Here is a 12,874-nt window from a genome sequence, read left to right as displayed (position 1 = left end):
AATAACAAAAAAATATTTTGCCAGCAATTACTTTTCAGACTGCAGACGTCAATTGGTCTTTTGTCTGCAAAGCTTTGTAATGCATCGAAGATCTGGATAAAGTGTGCAATACTATTCAATACCACAGAGTTAGATTAGTAGAAATAACAACATGATACTCAAGTAGATTTACTCCCCAGGCACAAGAAAATTGTGTGACTTGATGTGTGGCCGGAATCCATGGTACAGACTGATACTGTGCTTGTACCATGGTGTCACTGAGCTTTAAGTGCATCCAAGAGTAATTTACAAACCTATTTAAACCTATAAAGGCTTAGCAGAAAGATCAAAGACTAAGTGCTGAGAAATGAAATATAATTATTTTATTTGATCAACTTGGTAAATTATGCATGTAATTTGATGCACCGACTACCATGGTGCTACACTTACCAGTCTTAAGAAAGCGCAGTAATAAGATGCATGAAATGCATTTCTGAATACAAACCATTCTGCAGAATCAACAAAAGCAGGCCTGATGAAAAAAATCTGATCTTTAACCTAAAACATATCAAATATATTTAAATAGAAACACTTGAAATAATTTGTGAAAATGCTAACTTTACTGTAGGGAGCTTATATTAGGATTTAAACATTTTGATATTCATTAATGTCTATTATGATAAACCACTATAAAGCTACAAGCAAAAATTAATCTCATTTACAGGAGATGGTCCAACAGTAGCTGCTGCTTTACTGGTTATCAAACAATAGATTACAGTAGCTGGCTGGAGATAATCAATCAGTGCTTTTGGTCTTGTGAATTAAGGTTCCACTCTCATTATCAAGCCATGTCAATGGATGAGATCATACTGTAGCAATTTCATTAGAGGAAAAATGTCCTAACTGCTACCGAGAAGTCCATGCCTTAATGGTAGTAATGGAAGTTAAGGTCAGGAATACATGACTGGTGACTTCAAAGATTTTGTCAGTTGAGAATATATTTAAAATAAAGAAAAAGTTCTGTTATACTGTGTTAGTTACTGTATAAACTTTGGTATTCCCAAGTTTATAGTTCAACTGTAGGTTTTTGTAATGTATTATTTTTTTTTTTATTATTATTTTTTTATTGAAAACCTCGATATTGGTCACATGTTTCTGGCAATTCCCAGGCAGGCTACAATTAGCTGTCTCGGCATTTCAACGATCTCTTCTCTAGCTATATCAATTCACAATTGACCATTGAGACATCGGGAACCAACAAAGTACAGGAAGCTTGATAAAATACAAACTCAAGCTGTGCAGCAAAATTTCTATGTGTATTCTTATGCATTATATTTAAATATCATACGTAATTCATATTTTTTTCAATGCGTAAAACACCCAGTACGCAGCTTATCTGGAGCACTGATTGTATCCATCTCATTCTTATTTTCTGAAGGGAAGGACATAATTTCATAACCAGATTTTTCTCAACCTCCAAAGATGGGTTGTACAGTACAGTCCTTTAAAACAGACGAATGCTGATAAATTCCAACTATGTGGCTTTGAGGTAGCAATCAACCGTATTAGAATGATCAAAGTAATCATCCGTCAGCTTCTAGGAGTACAGGAGGGTACAGGGCACAGGTGAAACAAAGGTCAAGGAACCAAGAATTTCTAAATTGCTGTGTCCTCTCATGTGGGTAATTTCCACACCACCAATTGCAATATCAAACACTTCACTGTAACCAAGGGGAATAAAAAGTCTATTTTTCTTATTAAAAAAATATTACCATGAGCTTGTTTAAAATGTTTTTTGTAATCCATAAACGTAATACGCCACAGGTTGAAATAATAATTCCTATATAATGTACATTTAATTATTTCTACTGTGACTTAGAATTGTTTTTCATGCTCAATTGGATACAGTTAATTGCTTTGCATTCTGAACTAAGTATAAAGAAAGTGTTGACTGTGAATCAAGCTGCATTTTTTTTAAAAAGTTGCATATAATGGAAGTGGCTTGTTAACAGAGACTTTAAATATTTCATGAGAAGCAAAGGAAATAATCTGAATTCAGTTGACTCTGCACTGTAAGAATCATTTTCACTTTTGAAAAAAAGGATGACTCCCCCCCAAGGAACACATACTGTTGATAAAAATAAAGCATTGCTTGTGGCAAAAGTATTTTTGGTAACCTTGCCGTCTGAACTTAATAGGAATTCTTCCCTAAGCAAAATAAAGATATGTGAGAATTGTCACCGCTGAAGTTGCTGGTTTTTTTTTTTTTTACTAAATAATAGAGTAGGTTTGTGTCTAAAATGTTTACTGCAATGCAATTATAAACTGTTATTTATTCCGTTTTTATTTCCCTTATAAAACTTATAATGGTCACTGCAATACAAAATGGGTCATATCTAAACGATACATGTACATTGGTAAAACTGGGAGGAAACAGATATATTGTTCTAGCAGTCTTATGGAAAATAGTTGTTGTTACCCTTTACAGTATGTAAATTGTGATTTCAGTTTCACTAAAATGGAATACATGCAGAGCAGTCTGTAAACCAGGGTTTCTCAAATGAGGCCCAGAGGGGGATTTTGTGCAGCCACAGCACTCCCAGAAACCCCCCAGTAACTCCCCTTCCACCCAACCTTGGGCAATGTCGGGACACTGTTAGCCTGATGTATCACCTGGCAATTTGTCTCGCTTCCATGCCCGAGGGGTGGGGGTGGGGGTTATTTACCTTGTTAAGCTGCTCCACCTCCACCACGGGTAAGACAGGGATGTGTGAGCAGATTTAGAAAGAATCTTTGCTCCACAGGGTGCGTTGATTGATCACTTTTGTAACAGCCCCCCCCCCTTGTGATTTCTTGAGAAGTGGTTCTGTTGAATTTTTACAATGACACACAAGAGTTAGAAAAAGTAGTTGCTGTGTAAAGATGCGTGTTTGCTTCAATGTCCAAGGAAAACTCTTATAACAATAAACATTTGAATACTTGAAGATCCTATTCTTAATTTTGAGTTAATACACTGAACACTTTTTTTTTTTTACAACACTAACCAATTAGAGCACAGAAAGCCATTTATATGTAACGCAAAACACTGCATAACCAGCATAAACACATGTATATATATATATATATATATATATATATACATACAGTATTACAGTATTACAGTATCAGCAGTGATAAAGACGCATTATAGCCATGCAGGTATCTACAACCCCAGAGGACAACTGAATTAGACATTATAGATGTGGCATTGCGTAGTAAAACACATCACGCCTTGGTTTCATTACTAAAATTAAAGTACCATTTCTGCACTGGTCAAGCCCCAACATCTGTCGTTTCCTAGTGCATCATTGATAAAACAGTGCAGCTGTCTATCAATATTGTTTTCCACTGTCTACTTCCTGTAAAAACACTGTACACAGAATAACACTATTGCTAACGAAAATAAACAACAGATTTAAAATGTTAGGAAAGTTAAAGAAACCTTATTATTTTAATAAATGTTAAGAATTAGACAAAAACGGTTGGCTCCCAAGCCAGGTTACTTTTCTTTTTGAAATGTACTGTATTTATACAAGATGTCTGGCACCAAGAGCAGAAATAAGTTAATAAGTTAATCTATAACTTCCATCTAATTACCAACCTTGTGATCCTGCAGATATACAGGTAGACATACAGATAATTATAAGATTCAATTTAAAATTAATCCAGTTAAAAAGCAAAAAGTGGAGGAATCTGCACTACATGAGGCTAGAGTTTCATTTAAAAATGTCCAATACAACCAAACATTTCAAAGTCTTTCTTAAAACCACCGTAGCTCATGTATCGTGATTTATTTTCTTTAACTTGATATTTATTGAGGCCTCCGTTTCAGTAAAGCCGCTGTTCTCCCAAATACTTTTGATGAGGCATTTGCCCGTTTCTTTTGTAGCTTGTCCAAGACATCTTACACATCAAAGAGCAAGTCTTTTTTATTTTTTTTTCTACTACTCGTTTCAGTCTTTATATGTTCTGTGGAATTTAGGTCAAAATCTGGCCATTCCAGACCCTTCCTTGAGACATTCTGGTGCCAACGCACCAAACCAGTAGTAACGATAAGGAATTGCATAATGATGCCAACCAGAAAATCAGACCCACAAGCGATAAAATTTTGAATACGATGCAGACTTTCTCGTAATTAAAAACTACGAAATAACTATGATGTAAGTTATAGTATATACAAATAAACAATGATACATACATACATCCGTATTGGACATATAATGTATGCAATAAGGCCTGACAAGGTGTCCGTAATATACAGACGCCTCGGGGCGTTGTGCGATACGAGGCAAAGCCGAATGTCTCCAACCCCTAAGAAGTCCGTATACTGGACTACATTGGACGTTTATGGTCACCCTAAAGGGCATTTAAATCTAGGTCAAACAGTGGATTTAAAAGAAAAAAAAGAATAATTTTATTAAATATCCTTAAGCCAATAAAAGGACCACAAAAGTAGTCCCATTTATAACTTTGAACTACACACTAAAGCCCCTTTCACACTGGCATGCTCTACCTTGGGTCAGGGCCCGGTATCATGCAAGTCGGGTAAGCAATTTCACACTGCTTTTGATAAAGCAGGGTTGACCTGGGTGACAGATGCAAGTACACAATGCGCGTATCAATGCCCCAGAAGCAGCTTGTTACAGACGCTTCCATCCAAGCTTCTCTGGATTGAACCGTCGGCCTAAATGTTGATTAGAGCAAACGTTTCTACATCATTGCTGCAATACTGTATCTCAACCAACAAAACTATGGCTAAATAGAATAATGAGAAATGTTCCTTGCGGAAGTGAAACCTTCACGCAGGCGTGGCTGTTTGTTATTGCATCGGCTCATTAATGGACATCATGCATTTTATCTCACTCAACCTGGGTCAAGGTGTGTCGACCCACATCCGGGTAGGAGTGCCAGTGTGAAAGGGTCTTAAGTTAAGCTGAATAAATTGATCTAATTGAAACATGCAAAAGTAAGTATATGTTTATTTTTGATGTGTTGAATTGTACATTGCCATTGAAAAGACCCACAAGGAGGCGGAGTTGAGACAGCACTGAATTAATTTTTGTTCTCTTAGTGCACGATGCTGTTGTTTCAGCACAACGGAGAGACGGGAATAAAAAAAAAGTAATACCATTAATTCATTAATTTTTCAAGGTCTGTGTCGGAGAAGGGTGGACACTGTGCAGAAGTGTCTTTTTGTGTTTTTCTGTAGTGTTTACAAACCGCCAAAAAGACATTATCTGAAGTGGCGATGTTACTTGCAGTTCAGAGACTAATGTAGCTTGAAATTGTATATTCTTTATCATGAATTACTGGGACATCCTCCTGCAGTGAATAAAAACTGGAAAAACTATATACAGTAGTCTCCGCGTATAGGAACACCTCCTAAGAGAACACTTGCATAAGGGAACACCCTTGTGGTGAAACAGATTTTTATCATTGTAAATGCTCCTGCTAAAGGAACTTCGCTTAACAGAACACCTTCCTGTCACCGTTCACAATGGATGCAGTACTGTTTTGTAAAAAAGTGACTTGTCATCGCAAGAGATGACACCGATCGGTTTATTAAATCTTCTCAGAACCGCTGTCATATTATTGAATTATTTTGTATTCTGATTTCCACAAGTGCACCTCATCGCTACAAAATGACATGTAAACAAACGGCAAAATGCGGCGCTGTTTATCTTTCTACAAAGTTGGAAATTGTTCAGGCTCTTGATAAAAACCTTAATCAGACACAAGTTGCAGAGCAATTTGGTGTATCCCTTTCTGGTGAGTTGCTTCACCATTCTGTTAAATAATGTGCATGTTTTGTATATTGCTGCTGCAAAGTCAGCTTCTCTGCGCTCATACTTTGCTATACTTTTTCGAGCATTAACAGTGTTAGTTCTATCTGTGTATGCTTATCAAAGCCACTGCATTTAAAGTTGTCAGTGTTTTTGCTTTAGCTGTGGAGAGTGGCTCCTGCAGGAATCATTTTATATGTTGTTGGTGGTGAAATTAGATTTTCGCTGCCTCATCCACAATAGTATCGCAATAAATCTATTTCTCACTCTGAAAAAACCTTCTCACAGCAAAAGCAGAGCACACACTGAAAGACTGTCCGTCTATCTGCCACTGAGTCGGGTGACGTATCCCTCTCCCACTGTCCTATTGCAGTCATGATCTGACAGATTTTGAAACCTGAAGAAACATGATTTTTTAGGTCTCTAGATGCCGTAGGACCTGTAGCACCGATTGTTGCAGTGTCTACGACCACAACTAAACTCTGTGTTCTATATTACAAACACCTTTTTTGTCAGAAAGTGAGGGGGCATGGCTTACCGTTGCGATACCAATTATAGCAGTGACAGAAATATACTGTGGCCAACTAAGTTACTAAAGACTCAACTTGCACTTTCTAAACAGCATCAACTTCTCCAGAAACAGGTGGAGACACTGCTGAAATATCTGGGGGAGTGGTGTCCTTTGTGATGCGTTTCCATTGTGAGATGACCTCCGTTGTGTTGTGGGCTTTTTGTATGTGTTTTCTGTTTTTGTATTTGTGTTTCCTGCTTTTGCTTTTCTGTTTTCTGCTTTTGTTTTTTTTTGTGTTTTTCAGTTTTTTGCATTTGTGTTTTGTGATTTTTGATATGTATTTGTGTTTTGCACTTCTGGGCTACTGTAGGTTTGCATCATGTGATGAACGACTGAACTTTCTATCTCATGCATTTGAAGTCACATCTTTTTTCAATAGGATAAATCTCATATGAAGGTTTCTTGGCATCTACATTATACAGGGATTTAATTTCAAAAGAATCTCAGTTTTTCTTTCTGAATCATACAGACTCCCTAAACTTGGGCAATTGCCGAGAACCAAAACCTGAAGACTCAAGAATGATTCATCAAAGAAAAACAACTTTACATGTGGGTTTATGTGTGAGATTTATATTTGCCTGTTTAATGTCACATTTAGTAGCTGGCCACAGAAACTGATGACCTAGAACCCTTAATGGCATTCTTGCTCTTTCCCACAATCTTAACAGGTTTTGTTTCTTAACCCACAAAACTCACAAATACATGAATATAGCTATTTTTTACTATGCAAAATGGAAACAAGCTTACAAATTATATACACAAAAATATTCTTGCAGCCTTAAATTAGAAAAAAGGCTGCTGTTGTAGTACAGTTTTTTTATGCAATTTGCAGTATCATTACATATGAATATGTAATGCATTGTGTAAATGCCCGTATAATTGACTTCCACCGGCAATGGACTTTAATGCATGTCAGCCATTATCTCATTTTAATGATTTTTTTTTTTTAAAAGGGGATACGTCTAGCAGTGGCCTTTTTTAGATTCAACATATTGTCCTCACGAGAATTTCAGTTGCCCTATGTTACCATTCTTCTAGAAAATGGGGTACTGAAATAATTAATATAATAATTCTAACTCCTGTACATTATATTGATTCCCCTAAAAAGGCCCTTGTTTCTCCTGCAGTGCACTGTCACAAGGATAGCTTTGTGGTGACGTCAGATCAGGAAGAGACTGGAAACACAGGCAAGTACTGTGGGGCGAGACGCAAATGTGCTTTTTTTATTAAATATTAAGAATTAAACAAAACAAAACAGTCAAAACAAAAGGCTCGATGGCCAAAACAGGCAGAACGCAAAATAGTACACACACTGACTAGAACAAGTATTGTGCTGGTTTAAAACCAGCATGAGTAGCAAATGCTATATTTTATAGATCTCTGTTGCTTACATTCCGCCTCTGAACAACCCCACCCCGAGCAAAAGCTGCAGGTTTTTATATTGTGGTCGAGGGATTAACTGGCTATCAATTACCTAGTTTATCCCTCAACCACATTCTGCACGGGCTTTCAGAAGCGCGTGGTCTCAGCCAGTTTGTCAATAATCACTTGCTGCCGACCACGCATTCTCATGATTTTAGCTGTATTGGGCATTTTAACCTAGTCTAGTTTAAAGAGCCAGATAACTGATAAAAGGCTAGTTCATATTTCAGTCTTGCAATCTATGAGACACGGTTGGATCACCAGATGGTCACACGATTGAATTATGAACCAGTCACTGCAGAGTGTAGCAGCCTTTTCACTTAAGGAAGAAAGCAGACTTTCCTTGGGTGAGAAACAGCTGCAGTGTAATAAAATAGAGTATACAGTAGCAGGATCCATGTAAGAGAACCAGGATGTCAAATATCATGGTGAAGATCAGACATTGAAGATTTAAAAGGTGCAATAGCCTATTTTGAAGTGTGTTTTGATGTGTATGTGTTTTACTTTACTCTAGACTGTTCATTAGAATCCACAGAAATCCTAAAAAGTCAACTTCCTTTAACAGTATGTTCAGTACACTATATAGATGAAAAATTTGTAGGAAGGATGGCCACAGAATTTTTTTAGAACATCTGGGTTAAAACGAAGCAATTGTGGCCAATATCCTTTTTTGCATTTTCCATCATGCAGAGGTCAGTTTGAAGTTCAGTTTTGGAATTGAATGTTGCATAAGTGTAGTTTTGCTGCTGCTTTTGAAATCATTAAAAAAAGGGTTAGGTTTAAGCCTAAAACACACATGAGCAGCGCGGCACCGCTTGCAGGGGGCGAGGCTGGGCGGCGCGCAGCAACACCACTTTGCTTGGTTGACACACATTACAGTGGGGATAAAAAAAAAGAAAGACAGCCCACCACCTACCAGAACTGTGCAACAACCCAAAAAATGTATATCATTCTTGAGCTTTTACTGCTTTTACCCAGAGTGAAGGACCATGTCCATCTCCAGAAATTTTTATCAGGATCTTACGTTATAAGTTCCCATATCAGAACACCACTCAGAAATATTTGCCTTTTATTTCCCTAAGGATATGTATGTAAAATATGATATTTATTTTGGGATACAATGTGAAAGCCTATTATATATCCGGCACTGCACTTAACAAGACTAGACTGTGGTACTGTATCTGTAGTTATACATTGTATAGGAGCTGCTATTATTAAGGAATAAAGGGATCACATTCTTCGCAGTTGTATACACAATAATCAGTCGGCTGGCAACTGGTTAATTTACTTGATGTGTATATCTACAAATGATACAGGATGTCAAGTAACTGGATTAATGCGGGGTGTAAGCGGTTAGTATTTGTTCTGGATCATTCAATAGACCCATAACCAACGTCCTTGAAATTCTTATTTTTATAATCAAATAGCTCGGGATGCTGATAAACTTCAGCTATGAGTAGCTCCTCCATGTTGATGGATTTTCGAGTTCATCAAGACCTGACGTATCCCACACCATGGACCTGATTGGCTAGACCCAGTTTTGCCGCTCCGTGAAAATGTTTGAGTCCTAAAATTCTGCCGCTGCGACACTTTTCCGCAACGTCATTTTTTCATCAATGTGTGTTCATTGCAGCATTCTCTGAACAATGTAGCCTTCAAAGCTAGGATTGTTCTTGAATCTTCAAAACTACAGTAACTAATGACTGATACCAGTAGTAGTAATATGTTTACATGTTGTGAATTCTAGTTCAGTCAGGAAAACTCATGTGACAGAGAATAATATTTATTAAAGCTTACACAACAAATACAACACTATACATATTTTCATTACATCTTTGGCCTCGCCCTTTGAGGTACCCCTGCCCATAATTTAGTTTGCTTCTAGTGGAGAGGCAGACTGTAGGAAAGCCATGGGCAGGGGGGCAGGATAGCTGCCCTCACCTTTAGACAAGGCTGGGGAGGAGGATGGATTGAGGTAAAGCCCTTTCTAGCTGATCACTGGACGTGTTGATTATCGAATGATAAATGAATACTAGGCATTTAACCGATGATGTCCTGCAAATGGGGTGCTCAATATACTTGATGTTTCGATTTTAATCTGACAGCAAATCACCGAGGAATCATATTCTAGTGTATAAAATGAGCATGATTGTGAGGCAAGTCAGCTAGTCAACCAAGGTAGTAAGCTTTACAGTGTTTCCAGTAAATGTACTGCAGTATGTATCCAGCATTGTTTTTCTATTAAGCTCTAATCTATCTATCAACATATTAATGAAACATACCAGTACTGGTTGCTATATTTATTAAAACATATATTTATACTATAATATTATACTTCAGCAATGACACAATGTGCTCTTGCAGGGAATCTGTTTTTATTACATAAAAAGTGAACTTCAAAGACAGCATTTATGCATGTCACTTAACTTACAGATAACATGCATACTACAGTGTCAGCTGCTTTTATTATTGTAAATATGCATTGTCACAATTCATCATGATGCAGCAATAGAATTCCAATGCATTTATGCCGTCGGCAGGTTGAGCATATCTGAATTCAAGTGAAGATACAGCATTAACAAAAAAACATAATAATACCAATTTAAAAAGAATAACAGAAACCCATTACTGCATCACAGCTCAAATTAATATGTTGAAGTGCTGTTCATCAAGACTTGACCTTGATAATACAAAAAATGTGTTTTACAAAGAAAGTTCCAAAACAAACTGGGCAAGAAAAATAATGTATAATTTCATGTAAATTCAGAAAGAATCTCTAACTGCTAGGGCCCAGGTGACAAGCTCTTCAAAGACAGTAACAGGACTCAGCCATGTCTGGCGACAAGGCTCTTCAGAGGGGGGTTAAACTGACAGCTGTTTATTTGGGTCTTTTTTCTTCCCACTGCAGACATTTCAGGAGATGAATGACAGAAATGACACTAGGTTCCAACGCAACAGTTCCCTTCTACAGATGTCTACCACAGCTGAGCTACAGTATAACAACCAACATGAAGTGATATTCTAGTTATAGTGGTTAGGGCTCTGGACTCTTGACCGGAGGGTTGTGGGTTCAATCCCAGGTGGGGGGCACTGCTACTATACCCTTGAGCAAGGTACTTTACCTAGATTGCTCCAGTAAAAACCCAACTGTATAAATGGGTAATTGTGTGTAAAAAATAATGGAATTGTATGTAAAAATAATGTGATATCTTGTAACAATTGTAAGTCGCCCTGATAAGGGTGTCTGCTAAGAAATAAATAATAATAATAATAATAATAATAATAATAGTTATAGCATGATGTGCTAAATACTATGGCTCAGTATTATCATTGTCATAAGACAGAATAAGCAGTGCCATACCACTCAATATTGATACAACCTGACTATCAAAAAAACAATGTGAACTAGAAGCACTGTAAATAGCCTCCTAAAAGTTTACTACAGTAAAGGAATAGCAAGGTGTAATAAAGTAAAGAAAAAGTATGGTAAGCCATAGGTCATCATTGTAAAGCCTAAATAGGTACGGTAAAGCATATTAAAAATCATGGACAACCATGCATTGTATAACCATGTAAAACATATTGGAAAACACCAAATGTACAGTGCAAGTTTACTGAGGTAAACCTCTATATCATATTTCTTAAAAATAATAAATTGGCTCTGTATGTTTTTCTAATTGTAAGTAATTTATCCTGGTCACAGAAAATACCTTCAACAATACTACATTATGTTTTCCAGTTGATCAAGTGCGCAATCGTCTTTAATTATTTATTTTTTTAAACACATAAACAATGCTATTTCTACTCATGCATTATGTATGCGCATTCTTTCTCAATATCCATGATACATAAAACATAACTTTTTTTTTTTTTTGGGGGGTGGGGGGGTGGGGGGGTTACCAGTTGCAGTTCATATTATTATAACAGCTAAATGAGATGCAAAAAAATAAGTAAAAATATCATGTACATTTGTATTACCTGGTACCATAAAAAATAAATAGTGTATGCCGCTCATTTTGAAAACAAGAATAAAACAGCAAACATTGAAAAGTCAGTATTGCACTGACTCCTCCAGCACTGCTTTAGAGAAGGTTGTAATTAGATTGCTAAACCCTATTTTCCAAACTGTTCTCAAAATCACAATCAAAACTCTATTCATCTATCGCACCTACGATACCTTCCCAAGAGAAACTAAACTCACCAGCCACTGTACCATAAAAAACTAGCTTGAACAGCATAGGAGAAGAAAAAAAAGGTCTGAATTGGGTCTGAATGTTCCCACATTAACAAGACAGAGCCACAAGTTTAAAGTACAGTAATCCCCTTTGGGATTGTGAATTAATAATGTAACTAGTAATTGAGACATGGGACGACTTGCTGAAGTAATGCTTTAGGTGTAATTAGCTTAATTATTCATTTTATAAGTGACAACCACTTCATAAGAATGGGAACACGATTTATTGGTAATGGTAAAGCTGTGAAAACGTCTCCCTTTTTGCTGCACACTAATGCTGTTTGAGTTTGATAACATGCTGTGCTTCTTCTGCAGAACAGAATGGTTATGTGTTGTCTCTTTTCAATTCAGGCTATGATCTTCATCACACTTTTCCCCCCAGGGGAAAGGAAATGCATAAAGATTAGAGATGTGTTGGTTTGTAAATCTTCTGAAAGTTAAATAAATCATGGTTGCATTAGGGACATTATCCATAAATATGGATTTGTTTTTGTTTGGACTGTTTTTATGCTACACTCTATATTGGATAGTTCTACACTGGTTTTTATACTGCACTCTCTATTGGATAGAGTTCTACACTGCTGTTTTTATACTGCACTCTCTATTGGATAGAGTTCTACACTGCTGTTTTTATACTGCACTCTCTATTGGATAGAGTTCTACACTGCTGTTTTTACAACATTAGCAACATTATCTTTATGTGCAAATGATCCTTTTATTTAATTTTTCTTACTATACAAATATTTCAAACAGAATGCTATGGATTAAGGGCCCTAATTTCTGAGAGGAATATAAACATGTAATGGTATAAAACTAGCAAGAAACAACTTTGTTATTGGAAGGACA

At 36.6% G+C, this 12,874-nt stretch overlaps 1 protein-coding gene across 9 annotated transcripts in view; it reads right to left on the bottom strand.

Moving 5' to 3' along the window:
- The window catches only part of LOC117402985 (ADP-ribose glycohydrolase MACROD1-like), a 921,538-nt gene that overhangs the window by 814,915 nt on the left and 93,749 nt on the right, over positions 1 to 12,874 (bottom strand). The gene's annotated exons all lie outside the window — the stretch shown is intronic.

The sequence above is a fragment of the Acipenser ruthenus genome, chromosome 5 (assembly GCF_902713425.1).
Source record: "Acipenser ruthenus chromosome 5, fAciRut3.2 maternal haplotype, whole genome shotgun sequence".
Lineage (NCBI taxonomy): Eukaryota > Metazoa > Chordata > Actinopteri > Acipenseriformes > Acipenseridae > Acipenser > Acipenser ruthenus.
Note: the sequence above shows the minus strand (reverse complement) of the source record. Positions and strands in the feature narration are given on the sequence as shown.